The sequence below is a fragment of the Podarcis muralis genome, chromosome 7 (assembly GCF_964188315.1).
Source record: "Podarcis muralis chromosome 7, rPodMur119.hap1.1, whole genome shotgun sequence".
Classification (NCBI taxonomy): domain Eukaryota; kingdom Metazoa; phylum Chordata; class Lepidosauria; order Squamata; family Lacertidae; genus Podarcis; species Podarcis muralis.
Genome location: NC_135661.1, coordinates 57,617,808 through 57,634,754, shown reverse-complemented (window position 1 = coordinate 57,634,754; position 16,947 = coordinate 57,617,808).

The following is a 16,947-nucleotide window of genomic DNA, read 5'->3' as shown; positions in this document are numbered from 1 at the left end:
CTGGATTAGGATCTGGAGTGGGGTTAAATCCCCACTCAGTCATGAAGTTCACTATGACCTTTGGGCAGCAATTGTCTCTCAGCACAACCTCCCTCACAAGGGTTGTTGTGAGCATAATACAGGGAGGGGAAGAAGGACAATGATTGCCACCTTGTGCTCCGTGGAGAAAAAGTGGGATATAAAAGCAATACATAAATATAAATAAAGAAAATGATCAGGGAGGAGGAGGGTGAACCCACATGCCCTTGGGTTATGCTGGGTGGTACCAGTGGCAGAGCTTTCACTCTGAGATCTCTTGCCTCATATGCATTTAATAATGGAACAAATCTACAGAGTAATCCTATGAAAATGTCACTCTACAGACCCATTTTTCATTCTCATATATAGTTAACACATTCTATATTATTTTAAACATAATTTCCTGAAGTTTCATTATCTTGCTGCAGTTTTTCAAAATGGCATTTTACACCAGAGTAAAACAAGATGACTCAGAATTTCTGTCCAATTTCAATTAAAGACTTTACCAAGAAAATCAACAATAGGTTAATAAGCCTTTGTTGATTGCTCTTTCATTTGGGAAAAGGAGAAATTTTTTTACGTTACAAACAAAAGCAAATGAGCTTAAAAAAATACAGCTAACATTGATTAAGTGTGCTATGTTGATCACAAAAACACATACTTCACCCCCTCAACAAATGAAAATAAAAATCTATATGTTTTAACTTTATTCTTTTCTATGAGTTTCTTAGCATTAGGAAAATATGATGAGATGTTACATGAAATGTGTTTTACATGCAACATTTCTTGCAACCAGTGTAGCACCACAAAATGCTACTTACAAAGCAGTGTGTCATTTAAACATCTTTTTAGGACTTTCATTATTGTTATTATTTTATTTTATTCAATTTACATATCGCCCTTTATCAGAAGATCCCAGGGCAGTGTACAACACTAAAAATACCAGCATGAGTTTGACCAAACTGTGGGAGGCAGTGGAAGACAGGAGTGCCTGGCGTGCTCTGGTCCATGTGGTCATGAAGAGTCAGACACGACTAATAGACTAAACAACAACAACAACTATTTGTACCATACCTTCAATGTAGGGCATCTAACGGAGTTTACCAAAAGAGGAAGGTCCCAACACTCAGGAAACTTACAATCTGAAAGACAAGTCTGGTAAGGGGGGTGGTTGGCCATGTGTTATTGCTTAGTTAATATAATTATACATTAATATATTTCTGTGTGTCTCCCCCTCCTTTTGAGGCTGAACAGACCTTTTGGATACAGCATCCATTCTTCAGGCAGAACAACAATGGGTCCCATCCTCACCACTGCAAAATAGTTGGAGAATTATTATTATTATTATTATTATTATTATTATTATTATTATTATTAGCTTATTTATGCCTCGTCAATTTGGCTGGGTTTCCCCAGCCACTGTGGGCAGCTTACAGCATATATTGAAATATAATAAAACATCAAAAATATGTTGTTTGATGGATAGGATTGCTTGGTCCAGCCCCATGACTCTATAAAAGAGGAAGGCCAAGGAGTAAAATCCTCATATATCAACCAGCCAGAGCTGTGTGTATTTGCCCCACCACCACCTCACTATTTCTGAGTTCATCCTTCCATTTTGAAAGTAACATGACATCATCCCATCTCAAGCCCTCAGCCAGTTTTGTTTTCTCCCCCGCCCTCAACCACTCCAATGAATTGTCTCTTGGCACAAAGGAAAAAAGAAATTATTTGTGGCAAGAAATCAATGCAACTGAATTATCCTCATTTGCCAACTAAATGTCTGATTGTTGATTATTGTCAATAGCAAAGCCCTCTGAAGACAGAAGCCTCCTGCTTCCTTTCGCCTTCGCTGGATACACAACAACACTGAAGAAAATATCTCCCCTCACCCCGCATTCCACTACAGACTCACAATATGGAGTTTTTGCCCTGTGTTTTCTCTCCCAAAGGTCTCCTGGATTCTGATCAGCTATCGGCCTTGCAGTATGATTCGCTAAGAGCCATTACAGCATGTGGAAAGGTTCTAGGCGTCTTACGAGACCACAAGCTTAACATGAGTGAACAGTGTGATGCCGCAGCAAAAAAACCCTCATGTAATTCTTAGCCGCAACAACAGAGGTATAGTGTCCAGGTCAAGGGAGTCAATAGTACCACTCTATTCTGCCTATCCTCAAGTCCAGTTTAAGAAGGATATTGACAAGGTGGAAGGTGTGCTGGTTGTGTAAATCAAGCCTTACAAGGAATTGTTGAGGGAGTTGCAGATGTTGAGCCTGGAGAATAGAAGACTGAGATGTGATAAGATCACCATATTTACTTATCTGAAGGACTGTCACAAGAAAGATGGAGCAAGCTCCATCTGCTGCTCCAGAAGGTAGGACCCAAACCAATGGATTCAAATGACAAGAAAGGAGACGGGAAGAGGGAACCAGGCAGAAGGGGCTTAATGGGTGGGAGGAAATGGGTTGGACATACACTTGTAGAACCCCCCCCCCCAAAAAAAAAAATCAACAAAAATGAAGAGAAAAGGCACTGATGCTTTTGCAGGCCTGAGAGTCTTCTCAGCCAGAGATGCTCAGTCACCTTATGAGGCACATGAGAAAGAAGAATCCTTTGTGCCTGCCCCCCTTCCTTTGGGTAGAGCTGATTGGCTCCATAATGGCCTTTTGATTAATCTTCCTGCCCCTGAGAAGCCCTTAGTTTTGAATATTCAACTGATTATATGCTGTTGGCATTCATTTCTCTTCTTGTTGCTGAGACCTGCTTTGCCTCAATAGATTGCCTTTACTTCCCTTTCTTCCCTGCCTCTTTCCCAGTTCTTGTTCCTTGTGTTTAGTTTCTTCAAGTGCCAACAACTGCCTCCTGTCCTGCACAACTACTGCAATTGTGCCACCATGACAACCGATGCCTGGTGTTGTCCTTTTAAGGTAGCTTAGATGTGCTTCCACATTTGGCTAGGAGCTGGCACACACAAACAAATAGAAAGGAGGAGGAGGAGGAGGAGGAATTAGGCAAAGTAAATTCAGCACCATAGACAGCTGCCTAAACAGAAAATGAAAGCGCAAAATGGATTTAAGAATTGGATTTAAGAATTGGTTGGGGGTTAGTCAAACCTGGATGGGCTCGACCTCCTGTACAGCTGGAGTTTCCAGCACTACATGCAGTACACAACCCTCAGGTGCATGAATATTGAGTTGTGAGTCATAAATAAGGGACATTTCTCATTTAATGCCTTTAAAAGGACACTGGATTCTCATTCAGTGTTTGCTATGTTCGTTTTATCTCCAAAATAAAAGATCCCTTAACAAACCTGTGAAAATTGTGTGCAGCAAACCGTGCCTTTAACTATAGGGCAAATCTATTCCACAGTGGAGACAGATAGGAAGGTGGGAATCAGAGTGAATTTTTAATCTCATACATGAGGTGGGTGATGAGAAAGAAGTGCTTCTTTCCATAAGGAATCCAAACAGCCGTGCCCAGATGTTCCCTGCATTTCTTCCCCTTTCTAATCCCCTTTCTTCATCTCACACTTTCCCAGTTTATTGTTTTCTGCATCTCCTCCTGCTGTTCAGCCTCACCATATCTGCCACTTTTGATTCTATCAGTATTTTCAGGTGAGGACAATGAAATACCTTTATGTCACTTCCTGCTTTGATATGAAAATACTAAAGAGATCATGAGAAATCAAAAGAACATAGATGTCGGGGGTAGAATATTGAGAAGACATTAAAAAAATCTCCTTGATACCACACGCAAAGCATTTATTTAGTTGTTGTTAGAACTGCACCACATACAGACAGAATCAGATTTTATAAAATGTTGCTATAATAAAATCCCCTAATATTACTACAGACACTTACTGGCCATGAAACAATCACGTTTTATTGATTAAGAATTTTACAGCCCAATATTATGTAGCCGCCTCTTCCATCAGCTGGGGGAGTCTCAGGGCACCAGCATCCGGCACTGGCAGGAGATTCTGTGCCAGAATCTTGCCAGGACAACACCAGTGTAACTCCACTGCCATCACAAAGCTAGGGGCATGGAGTGGGTGGAAGAGAGGGCATGTCACAGGTGTAGGAGGATCTAGTCAGACCTTGGTTCCAAGTTTGGAACAAATATAAAAAGAGCATTTATCAAGACTCTCATCTCAGGATCCCAGCCACAAACATCCCTCAGGAACTTCACTCCTGCAAGTAGTAACACAAGGACAATGATTATTACACATAGGCCAGGAGACTGTGTCTCAAAGTATGGCCACTGCAAATGGCTCCCACATCTCCTCACATAACTGCACTATTGAAAACAGGATACTGGCCAGACAGCCTCTCCTCCCTCATCAGGTGGTTGCAGTATCTCCCACAGAGGAGAAACGAAGCAAGCAGGTGCTGTGCAGAAACTGGAAACCTCTTAGCCATGAACCTCCACATTGGCAGGCCAGGTTCATGGACTCCACTCTGTTGTGCATTGCAGGGTCACAGTCTGGATGTAGAAGCCTATAAGCTGCAGGGAGAAAACTGCTGCGTCGCCTTGAAAGGCCTGGGTGGCTGATTTTCCCTGAGATGTAGGTATCAATAAGTGGATGGCTCAAAGTGCCTCCAATGAGGCTGGCTCTGCCTGGCTCCCATCTGCATTTTGTTCCTTGGCTGCACTCTTTCCTGGAATCCAACTAGACTGTCACTTCCCTATATCTCCCCTAGTTCCCTTCTTTAGAACTGGTATGATGTTGGTCTCTTTCCACTCCTCTGGGATGGAATCCGATCTCAGGGACAAGTTATACCTTATTCTTAAAAGATCGTCCGTTTCACATGTGAGCTCCTTAAGTACTCTCAGGTGGTTGCCATCCAGACCTGATTTGTCAGTTTTAAATCTGTCAATGAGGCCTAGAACTATGTCTCTTGCCCCCACTATTTGTTCTTTGGAATCCAAGTCCTGGCTGTGAGATCACCATCTACGCAGATAGGAACTTGGGCTTCATGGACCCAGGTGCCAATAAAGACAGGTTACTGGCTCTCTGGTTTATCAGGTACATGCTGGGATAACTCATCTCATTGCTCCATGAAGTACTCGGGTGGGGAAAGCAAGATTTTCACTCAAATCATATCTATACTACCTGCTGGCCTTTTTTATCATCTCTCTTTCATTGTGCATTTGAGGAATGTGGATTAAATTCCTTTTTTTTCCCCCTCACATTCCCCCAGGGCAATGTATGCATAAGGCTGTGTGATGTGCTGGCTTTTTTATTCTGCACACATCCTGCCTTGAATTATGGGGTGGTGAAACCACTCCAGGGGAAGCCGAAGGGAACCTCTGCACATATGTAATAATCTCAATCAGCCAGAGATGGGAGGGCAAGGAAAACATCACATGGGTCCTTTTAGAAGTGAAATGCAGATTTCACGGCAAGCTTTTGACCCCCGAAACCAGCACGAGGAGAATTCCCCCTTGAAATCAGCATCAAGTTCTGAGCACCTTCTCTTGTCTAGATTTCATGCAAAATTTCACACATACACAAATTCAAATAGGATTGATCTCCATCTGGATCCTCAAGTGCTACTAGATTTTCAGGATTCAGCCTTTAAATCCGTGGCATGCAGTACGGGGGGCGGGAGGGGAGGCAGTTCTTAAAATGATCCTTTCCCAGCACAACTCATCTTCCCCACCCCACTCCAGATGATGGCAAACCCACTGGCGAGTTTGCGACTTAGCATGCAGACCATGACTGAGCTCCGAATGTTTCATTGTCCTGCCGTTTTTGTCACTCTGCCTTGCAGAACTGATATCCATCCTTATTGAAATCAAAGCTCCTCTCCAACATGCTCCACTGAAGTGGAATTTTCTGCTAAATAAGGTGTTATTAACCTGGCTGTGCAACCTCAGCTGGGGAATGAGCTTTGCCACTGAAGCTCTTTGCCATCCGCAATGAACGTTGCTTAAAGAGTGATTAGCCGACATCCCAGCGGCAGCCGCGGCAGCCAGGGAGATACAGAAGCGCTGACCTTTGGACTCCGCGCACGAGATGCACAGCTGAGAAATAATACATGCAATTTATTATTATTTTTTGTATCTCTTCTCCCAGGTTCCTTGAGGCTCCGATCAAAAGTGCACACTTTTTAATTATTCTCACTGGAGGGTGTGCAAGCCCCTGTCTGCAAGGAGGAGCCGCAAATAAGAAGCATTCCTTGAGTAAGTCCCCCCTGGGTCCAGACCCTTGGCCAAAGATGGGGCCAGCAACACACCCAGCCCCTCCTCCCAAACCACACACACACACACCGGCCTGCGCTACAGCCAGAGAGTGGGCACAGGGCAGGAGAGCTTGATGTTAAACTTCTGTTGCCTGCAGGGCCCAGAAATGCTTTCCTGGCTGCAAATATGGGAGAAGGTCAGAGACTCTGAGAAAGCCAGGCTCCTCTTTTTAAAAAAGAAAAAGAAAAAAAGAACCATGGTGCATGTGTGTATGAAAAGAAAAATGCCAATCTGTTCACTTGTCACTTTCCTTAAGGGCACTGCCAATCTCTTCTCCATCTGTGTGGCGTTTCCTATGGGTAATAGCAGAAGAGAATGTGAGGTTCTTTTCCAGCAAATCAGCATCTTTTTCTCCCCCGTGCAGACATTGTATCACTTGCAAAAGGGCAGCACCACATTTAAATCTCCAGTTCGTTTACTTGGCCTACAAATAAGCTTATTTTATTTGTAAGTTTATGTTATTGTTGCCAGGTCCCCACCCCCTCTTTTTCATCTCAGGGAAGATTCCAGTCTCTCCTGAAAGGAGGATGTGGTTGAACCCAAGTCCTTCATGTTCTAGCCCTGATACTGCAGTGGAAGATGCCCCAAAGATGTCCAGCGAAGCATGGTGTGGCACCTGTCATTCAGAGGAGGCAATGAGGAGCTTCGGAGGAGCAAAATCTGAAAGAGATCAACTTACAAAACAGATGATATAACTAAATATATCCAATTGCAACATCTCTAGTTGTTTTTTAGACCTCAGAAACCTAAATGACCTTTTCTTAAGGCTTAACGAATGCTTGTTTAGACTATTAGGCAAGTTATTGTCTTATTAGTACTGTTAAATGCAACTCAGTAAGTCAGAGGGAGGCAAATACTTACAGTGTATGTATACATTGCTAGGATGTTTAAGTTAGTCCCCCAAGGAAGAACATGAGAGGCTTATTTTAATTCTTGTGGATCTCACAAGATTTTCCAGAAATTGGCTCCTCTTCCAGCACCGTTTTCCCGGCTGAATTGGCAGAGTGGGCAGAGCGCCCACAGGGCAGGGTGCCTACAGGCTTTTGCCACCCAGGGTGTCTGCTTTACCCTCCCTCATGGGTGGACTGTGGGCAGTGCCTGTCCCCACTGCCTTGCAGACCACATGGGCATGGCCGGGCAGACAGAGGGTGGGTCTTTCCAAAGGCTAACCTCCTTGTGTGATATTCTCTGGATGCTTCATGGGGGCAATGTGTCACCCAAGCAAACACTCTTGTGTCAGATAACCTTTCAGTAATTACGGGTTTATCCATACACGGGTGGCACTGTGGGTTAAACCCAGAGCCTAGTACTTGCCAATCAGAAGGTCGGCGGTTCGAATCCCTGCGACGGGGTGAGCTCCCATTGCTCGGTCCCTGCTCATGCCAACCTAGCAGTTCGAAAGCACATCAAAGTGCAAGTAGATAAATAGGTACCACTCCAGCGGGAAGGTAAACGGCATTTCCGTGTGCTGCTCTGGTTCGCCAGAAGTGGCTTAGTCATGCTGGCCACATGACCCAGTAGCTGTACGCCAGCTCCCTCAGCCAGTAAAGTGAGATGAGCGCCGCAACCCCAGAGTCAGTCACGACTGGACCTAATGGTCAGGGGTCCCTTTACCTTTATCCATACTTACCTTTCCTCCATGCTTTCTAGGCATGGTCTCCACTTTAATGCTCCATGTCAAATGCCCTTTCCTTTTTTCCTCTAGGGCTTTCCCCATAAATACCTGCTCTTTGCCACTGAATCAGAGCAAACAGCTCTGAAAACCCAAATTGCCATTTGTTGAACTTCAGATTTAAAGAGTGGGCTTTCACAAGGAAAGCTCTGAAGTGGGGTGGGGGAGAGTTTAAAGCACAGAAGTTTAAAGTGCGGACTTGTGCCTGGAAAGGTAAGTGTTGTTAAGCCCGCAGTCAAAGTTGCTAGAAAATATTTTTTTGCCACCAGCAGGTGCCCTCTGTTCCAACTTTCAAACACCTTACTCAGGTGAGGGCTACATTCAGCCAACTGTACCAGCCCACAAACAATATAAGGGCTCTGTCTGGCTGCCTGCAACTGCTGGGGAGCATCTGTTTTCTGCACAATCTCCTAGAAGCAACACACATCATTGCAGGCCATCACACCAGGGCTCTTGTCACCCAAATTCTCCCCCACCCAGCGGGAGCCAGGCTTTGTAGCTGTCCTGAGAATCTCATATCTGTGTTTGCTCTTTTTGAAAATGGGTAAGTTTAAAATGCAGTCCTTGTAGGCAGTGCTTTTTTCCTGGAAAAAATTGGTGCCGGTACTAATGCCACACTTTTTTAAAACAACAAAAATAGATGCTGGTACTGCGTATCCTTGAGTACCCCCTGGGGGAAGCACTGCTAGTAGGGGTCACCCCAGATTCCAAAAAAGACCATGACACAGAAATTCAGGAGGTAAAACTGTGGACCCATAACCTTCCCAGGCACTACCCGGAGTTCCACTTTCCTGGCAGTTCTTTTGAGGGCTTTGTCTTTTGGGGTCATGGAGATCCATCCAGCTCTTTCTAAGGGGACCGCCAGAGATGTTTCTTTTTGCAGTGTGCTCCAAAGTCTCCACTTTCTCGGTCTTTTTTAAAACTGAAATAATGTGGGAGTTGGGTTCCCTGCAAGGAACTGGCTCTCATTAAATGAGCAAAGGGGTATGTTAAGGATGCTGGATGTTAGGAGAGGTCAAGAGGCTTTCAACCATGAAAAGGATGCTGGACTTCTTGAGATCAAGGAGGCTTCAAAGCACAATCCTCCTCCTCCCATCTGCTGACTCAGTTGCCCACTGAGTTATTCACTGTCGCCTGGGCTTGGCCCGAGGCCACAAGGTAGAGCTGGATTCTACAGATGAGAGTCTGAGATCCTCACTGAGACACTCCTCCCCCTCCACCTCCTTAAACCTCCTTTACTAGGAACAACCACAGAGTAAGAAGAAGAAGAAACGAATTGATGCAGTAGCCATAAATCCTGCAGTCTAAGAATTAAGATGGGGCATGCAGACTTGATTGCCCAGCGCTGCAGCTCTCTGTTTATGCTGCAGTTAGTGCAGGATGCTGCAGCCTGATTGCTGACAGGAGTGAGGCCTTGCCAGCATATAACACCTTTGCTCAGAGATCCGCACTGGTTGCTGATCTGCTACCCAAACATGTTCAAGGTGCTACTATTAGTAGACAAACCCCTTAACAACTTGTGACCAGTTTACCTGCGAGGTCGCCCACTGGCAGAGAAAGGGGGTTGCGGTGGGTGTGGTCCATCCCGGATGTCATCCCTGGGGGGGGTGACATCGCCCCCTGGGATGCTCACCAGTGCCGGTGCCCCACCCCCACCCCCAGGTGGCTAGCCCTGTCCCTGCAGGGTGTGCCAGAGCAGCTAGCTCCACCTCTGAGATCGCCTTATCTCCTATGCTACCACTTGGATTGGCGGAATTGGTACTGTTACAGGTGCCGCATAATACTCACTCTGCCTTTGTAAGAAATTGGTCTTTAAGTGTGGTGGCAGCCACACTTTGGAACTCCCTGCCTATTGGCATCTGGCAGGCACCTTTGCTGTAGCTTTTCATCAACTGCTAAAAACATTTTTGTTTATACAAGCCTACTCATGTATCTATAATGCACATATAAGGCAGTCTTACATGGGGTCAGTTGCCTAGAGATTTTGGATTATTATTATCATTATTATTAGAATTAGAATTTATATACCACCCTACACCCAGAGGTCTCAGGGCGGTTCACAGAAAAGATCGACATAAAACCCACAATATATATAATAAAAATAAAAACAACAATAACACACACACCCCAAAAAAAGAGCCACATTTTAAAAGGGTATAGAATGACAATCAGATCAACCACAGGCCTGGTTAAAAAGGAACGTTTTTGCCTGGCACCTAAAGGTGTATAATGAAGGCGCCAGGTGAATTTCCCTAGGGAGAACATTCCACAGACAGGAAGCCGCTGCAGAGAAGGCCCATTCTTGTGCTGCCACCCTCCGGACTTCTCAAGGAGGAGGCACATGAAGAAGGGTTTCAGAAGATGATCTCAGGGTCTAGGTAGGTTCATATGGAAAGAGGCAGTCCTTGAAGTATTGCTGTCCTGAGCCATTTAAGGTTTTATAGCTCAAAACCTATGCATTGACAGCCAAAATGGAATGGCAGGGGGCCTATCCGTGACAGCAGCTACATATCACACACCACAGCAGCCCAACACCCTCGTACGAAACCCTCTGGCAGGTAGGAAACTGGAACATTGTGAGCCTAGGAGGGATCCATAGTGGCTTTTGCCAAAAGCCAATGAGGCTTTCATCTCAATCAGGAAAACAAGCTGAGGTCCTCCTCCTCTTTCTGCTGCTTCTGAGAGTGGCAAGTTTCCCCTTTAACAACCCCTTGTTATTAGGAATGAGGCCGCCTATTTCTCTGTCAAGCGTTGACACCCCTAACCTTTACCTCTGCAAGTGAGGTCTCGGTGGCTGACAGCTCTGCAGCGACAGCTGGAGGCCGATTCATTTCACATGCACTTATTTCCTTTCCTTTTTCCTTCCTTCCTTCCTTTTTTTTCCAAGAGAGAGGTACAAAAATATACCACTACCACGTCTCTCATTATCCACTTCATCAGTCTCAAACTGTTGGCTAATTGCACTCCCCCAAGTCTTCCTCTCCCCCTGACAAACTTGCACAAGAGGCAGGCAGCTCCCCTCACTGTCACCTTCAGGGGAGCTGGGAGTTGTGTAACATATGTAAATAAACTCAATTAATGGAGGTTTTAGAGCAGGACTTTTGATTGCACCAGGGCTTGGCTCTGCAGGGGTGGGGGGTGGGGGTTGCTGTTGCCAACTGGGAAAGGGTGAAGGGGATCCACACTTGGACATTTTGTAACTTTTGGGAAGGGCTGTAGTTTACATTCAGAAGGTCACGTGTTCAATCCCCAACATCTACAGCAGGACTCCTGCCTGAAACCATGGAGAGCCGCTGCCAGTCAGGGCTCATCCAGACTTTCACTTGCCCCACCATTTCCCCCCCTGGAAAATCTGTTCTTTAGTGCTGAATCAGCAAACATCAATCGGGTTTTCTATGGGTTGACATTTGCTCTGTTTTAGCACTAAACAGAAGATTTTCTCTCTTGTCTCACAGGAAAAGGGGGGAAAACACTCGGACCAGTGCTTTCTAGGCATGCGACAAGCAGACCTGTGGACAAGCCCTCAGTGTAGACAGTACTAAGACGGGTGGACCAAGAGACTTCCTAGGCTGCAGAGGAGGGAAGATGACCTGAGCAGAAATGGGTGGCCTGCTAGAGTTTTCATCCACTAAGAATATGAAAGAGCTATGTAGGTTTAGCCTGGAGAATGGAGGCTTAAAGGGGGACATGGTTGCAATCCTCAAGTATTTGAAGGGCTGCCTTCAATCCAATGGGTAGAGATTAAAGGTAAAGATAAAGGTACCCCTGCCCGTACGGGCCAGTCTTGACAGACTCTAGGGTTGTGCGCCCATCTCACTCAAGAGGCCGGGGGCCAGCGCTGTCCGGAGACACTTCCGGGTCACGTGGCCAGCGTGACAAAGCTGCATCTGGCGAGCCAGAGCCGCACACGGAAACGCCGTTTACCTTCCCGCTGGTAAGCGGTCCCTATTTATCTACTTGCACCCGGGGGTGCTTTCGAACTGCTAGGTTGGCAGGCGCTGGGACCGAGCAACGGGAGCGCACCCCGCCGCGGGGATTCGAACCGCCGACCTTTCGATCGGCAAGCCCTAGGCGCTGAGGCTTTTACCCACAGCGCCACCCGCGTCCCTTGGGTAGAGATTACAGGGAAGCAGATTTTGGCTAACCATTCAGAGAAAGGTCCTGACAGTTAAGAGTGGCTTGACATTGGAACATATTCTGTCTTGAGGGGTGGAGAGATGGTGGGCTCTTTTTCACTAGAGGTGGTTAAGTAGAGGGCAGACAGTCATCAGCTGGTGGTAGTGGAATTGAATCCTGCAGCAGGCACCGAACTGGTTTCTCTTATGATCAAAGTATCTGCACAGATCTTGCTCTCTCTGAGTGCACCACAGTTGGGCTGGGAAACTTTTTTATTTATAGGTAAAGGTAAAGGGACCCCTGACCATTAGGTCCAGCTGACTCTGGGGTTGCGGCACTCATCTCACTTTATACGCCGAGGGAGCCGGAGTACAACTTCCGGGTCATGAGGCCAGCATGACTAAGCCGCTTCTGGCGAACTATAGCAGTTCACGGAAACACCGTTTACCTTCCCGCCAGAGCGGTCCCTATTTACCTACTTGCACTTTGACATGCTTTCGAACTGCTAGGTTGGCAGGAGCTGGGACTGAATGACGGGAGCTCACCCCGTCACGGGGATTCGAACCGCCGACCTTCTGATCAGCAAGTCCTAGGCGCTGAGGCTTTTACCCACAGCGCCACCCGCGTCCCTTGGGTAGAGATTACAGGGAAGCAGATTTTGGCTAACCATTCAGAGAAAGGTCCTAACAGTTAAGAGTGGCTTGACATTGGAACATATTCTGTCTTGAGGGGTTTAACCCACAGCACCACCCGCATCCCTTTTTTGTTTATAAAAGGTAAAGGTACCCCCACCCGTACGGGCCAGTCGTGTCCAACTCTGGAGTTGTGTGCTCATCTCGCTTAAGAGGCCGGGAGCCAGCGCTGTCCGCAGACACTTCCGGGTCACGTGGCCAGCGTGACGAAGCTGCTCTGGTGAGCCAGCACCAGCGCAGCACACGGAAACGCCGTTTACCTTCCCGCCGGAGCGGTACTTATTTATCTACTTGCACTTTGACATGCTTTCGAACTGTTAGGTAGGCAGGAGCTGGGACTGAACGACGGGAGCTCACCGCATCGCGGGGATTCAAACCGCCGACCATATGATCGGCAAGTCCTAGGCGCTGAGGTTTTACCCACAGCGCCACCCGCGCCCCTGTTTTTGTTTATATTCATTGGCAAAATGCCTACCAGGATGTTAAAACAGGGCAGAGTGTGGGGGCGGGGGCCACATTGGTGCTCAGAATCTCAGGGCTGGGAATGGGTAAGCTCCCAATTCAGAGGCACATTGCTCCTCACTTATGTTATGAGTGAATAGTGGCAGGACGAACCTCTTTGGTGATCTCCTGGACCCTCCTGGAGCTTGCCACCCACCCCACATTCTATTTTCTACCACTGTATCTTGTGTCTGGAGGCAATAAACTGCATGGGAGTAGAGTTTTCCTGCTGTTCTGCTGGGAGCAGGAAATCTCTGGAAGATTCTGCCGGGGTTCCTCATATTCTGCCAATACATCACACTGCTTGAGGTGCGGTGAACTACCAACAGACTTTCACAAGTCACCCACAGAAACTAAAGAATGGAAGAGTGCTTGTGCTCAGGGCTTGCTTGTTGGTTTCCCATAAGGAACACCTGATTGGCCATTGTGAAAACAGGATGCTGGACTAGAAGGACCATTGGCCAGATCCCACAGGTGGTTCTTCTGTTCTCCTGGCTACTCCTAGACTTGCTCCCCTTCTCTTCCTTTATTTTTTTGGGGGGAGAGGAGGGGAGGGCAGGTTTTGAGTGTGCAGGTTACCCTTCCTGCCCTCTAGACCACATGGTATAATCAGCATCCATGTCTTTCCCCAGGACACACTAGCACCACGAGCTTCTGTTTTCATGGGAGAGCAACACACACCTTTCCCCAAAAATCTCTGGGGCAAACAGGGTGTTTTCAAAACAGAGACCAGGACAGAACCTGATGGACTCAGATGACCTGACTGTGTACCTCTTTGGCATTTTCAGGTAGGAACAAGTATTTGTAACGTCGGGCTCATCTCATGATTTCAGCCCCTAATTCCTGGCTCCATTATCCTGCTCGCCTCACCGCAATCAAAGATTTCAAAGGGATCAGTTGAAGTTGATTGAAGACTGATAGGGGCCGTTTTCCCTCACAACAACAATAGCTGTTGTCCAGCCTTTTGTGCGGTTCTACTTGGCGCCTGCAAAATGAGCGTGCAATCTCCTGCCTGACATGCAAAAGAAATGGAAAATCCATACATGCTTTTTGAAATCTATGGATTTCACAAGCTAATAGGCAGAAGGTGGGCAGGAGAGCAGGGAGGCAAGCAAGCACAGAGCTGGATGGGCAGGCAGGAAGACTCTGGGGGAAATGAAGCCCCCAATTAGTCTTCCCTTTATGGAGGAGAAGGTGGTTGGAGAATATGTCTCTATGGAGTTTGATGGAGGGCGGCTTTCTTTCCATCCTTCGGCAGGACTCAGATCATCCAGGCCCTAGCCTGGCATCCTCTGAAGGCGATGGAGAGTTGCCACCATTGGCACCATGCACAAGCATCCCATTGGGCATTGACCCCAGGGAAAAACAATATGAATCAGACCAAAGGCCCCTCTAGCTTGCCATGTTAACCAGACCTACAGCTCAAGGTGGCTGCATGGTGCCCAAGATCTGCTAGTCAGGGGCAAGAGGTCCCAGAGCACAGAGACTGTACTTGCCCTGCACCATTTCACTCAGGCCCCCATAGAAGCATAGTATTGTAGAGTCAGAAGGAACCCCAAGGGTCATCTAGTCCAACCCCATGCAACACAGGAACCACATTTAAAGAACATGAAGCAGGTCTTTCTAGTGCGTGAACTAAACTCACAACTAAGTAGTCATAAGGATGCCACAACCCTCTCTAGCTCAGCTGAGAACCCCAAATATCAGGGCTTCTGTCAGACATGGACATGAACCCCATGTTGGGCAGCACTTGTACCTGGCAGGAAACAGTGAGAAAGGAAGGAGTATCAGGAATAGGTCGGCCTGGAATGTGTAGGCCGTCCCAAGAGAAGAGTTTGTGGGAAGGAAGAATGCCCCCAGGTGTACCCTTGTCAGAACGCTCATCTTTTTCACCATCTGTGCCTTCTGCAAAGGAGCAAAGCACAGGCCCTCAGAAGAAGAGCAGAAGCAGCCACAACAAGCTCACTGGACCACGATGAGGAGCCACCATAGATGCTATCCAAGAGCCCCACACCTGCCCCTGCCTAAGCAGCTCTAAGCCCCGCTTGTCCGGCTTGACCACCCACTGATGGGCAGCATCAAGCCTCCCTTGCCTGCCTTGTCCCTGGAGTTTTTCTGCTTCTGGTTTCAGGCGTTTGTTTCATTTTAATTGCTGCTGCTCCGTTGTGTCTCTACGGGGTTTAATATTGATCGGTGTTGTTGTTGTTGTTGTTGTGAGCTAATCTGGGAGCCCTTCAGGCTGCAGGAATGGGATGTAAAAGGAAGAAAGAGGAAGAGAGAAGGAAGCTGCTTCATGGATTCAGGTGTCCACTTGGTGGGTCATTCCCATCACCTGCTTGCACTGAGGCACAATGGGTAAACTCTGGCATTCAGCCCCACTGGCTCCTCGAGGGGGTGGGGAATGGCTGTGCAACATCCCTTTGCTGTGGAATCACAATTTGTTACATGCTTGTCCCACTCTTCCTACAAGGAGCTCAAGGTAGTGTACAGGATCCCGATCTTCACAACAACCCTGTGAGGTAGATAAGGCTGAGGATGATGGGCCCAAGTTGACTCAGTGGAGATTTCAACCTGGATCTTTGCAAATGTGTGCCAGGCATTCTAACCCTCTCATAGACAGGCGAGGCACGCAGGTCCCATAGTTCAGGACCTAGGAGGCCAAGGGGTGGGAGGGTCAGCTGAGGAGGAAATGCTCCCACCCCCCATGTAAACTCAGCAGAACATGGTAGCATCAGTCTGGGAAGCCATTCAAATCACTGCAACGTAAGGCATCCCCGGAAGGGAGGCAGACATCACCATTCATTTGGTTTCATTTATTGCATTTATATGAGGATGAGATTAGTACTCTCCCACCACCACAGCACCTTCTCAAACACACATTTCAGCCACTCAAAAACACTCAAAAGAGGGTGAAAAGCAGGACTGGAGAGCGGGTGGCTTGAGCCCTGACAGAGAGGTCTGGAGGACTGTGTTTGGTCCCTGAGCCTGATATTCCCCACCCATGTTCTAGCCCAGCACCTTGAACAAACTGCATCTCCCATGATTCCCAGGGGGCATCGTTTACTGGTTCACCTCAGGCAGCAAAATGTCTTGGGCCGGCCCTGCAAAGGTGAAATTTGAACCCAGGACTTCACCAGTGTGAATTAACCAGCAAGACCTTTCCTACCAGTTAAGCACAGCCTTTCATGCCAGACTGCTATGAAAGGCAGAAGAGAAGGGTCAGAGAGGAATAAGTGGCAACCTGAGCCAGAGGTTATCAGTACTGCTCACCCTCACTGCCCATCACCCTCCTAATTCATTCCCTTGTTAGTTTCCATATTCTGCTGCCTAAATTCATTTGTTTGAAGAAGCTCATCAAAAAGGCTGCTCATCTGACATTCTGGGCACAGTGGAGGAGCACTTGGCGTAATCAATGAGTGCCCCCCCTCCTCCTCCTCTCCACCGCCGTGCCAAAGGAATACTAACCCGCCTGCTCATCAGCGATGGCACGGCTGATTGCAAACTCAAGGCAGAAATCCCTCCCAGTGTGCCAGAAAGAAGGAGGCTAATGAGCCCTGGCGCGTGACGGGTCTCCCTCACCGAGCAGAAGTGCAGCTGCCACCCTCATCACAAAGGCTGGGAGGTCCAGTTGCTCAGCACTCAAGATCACCTTGTGCTGCTGGAGGGTTCTCAGAGCCCATTGGCCAGCAGTGGTCTTAAAGT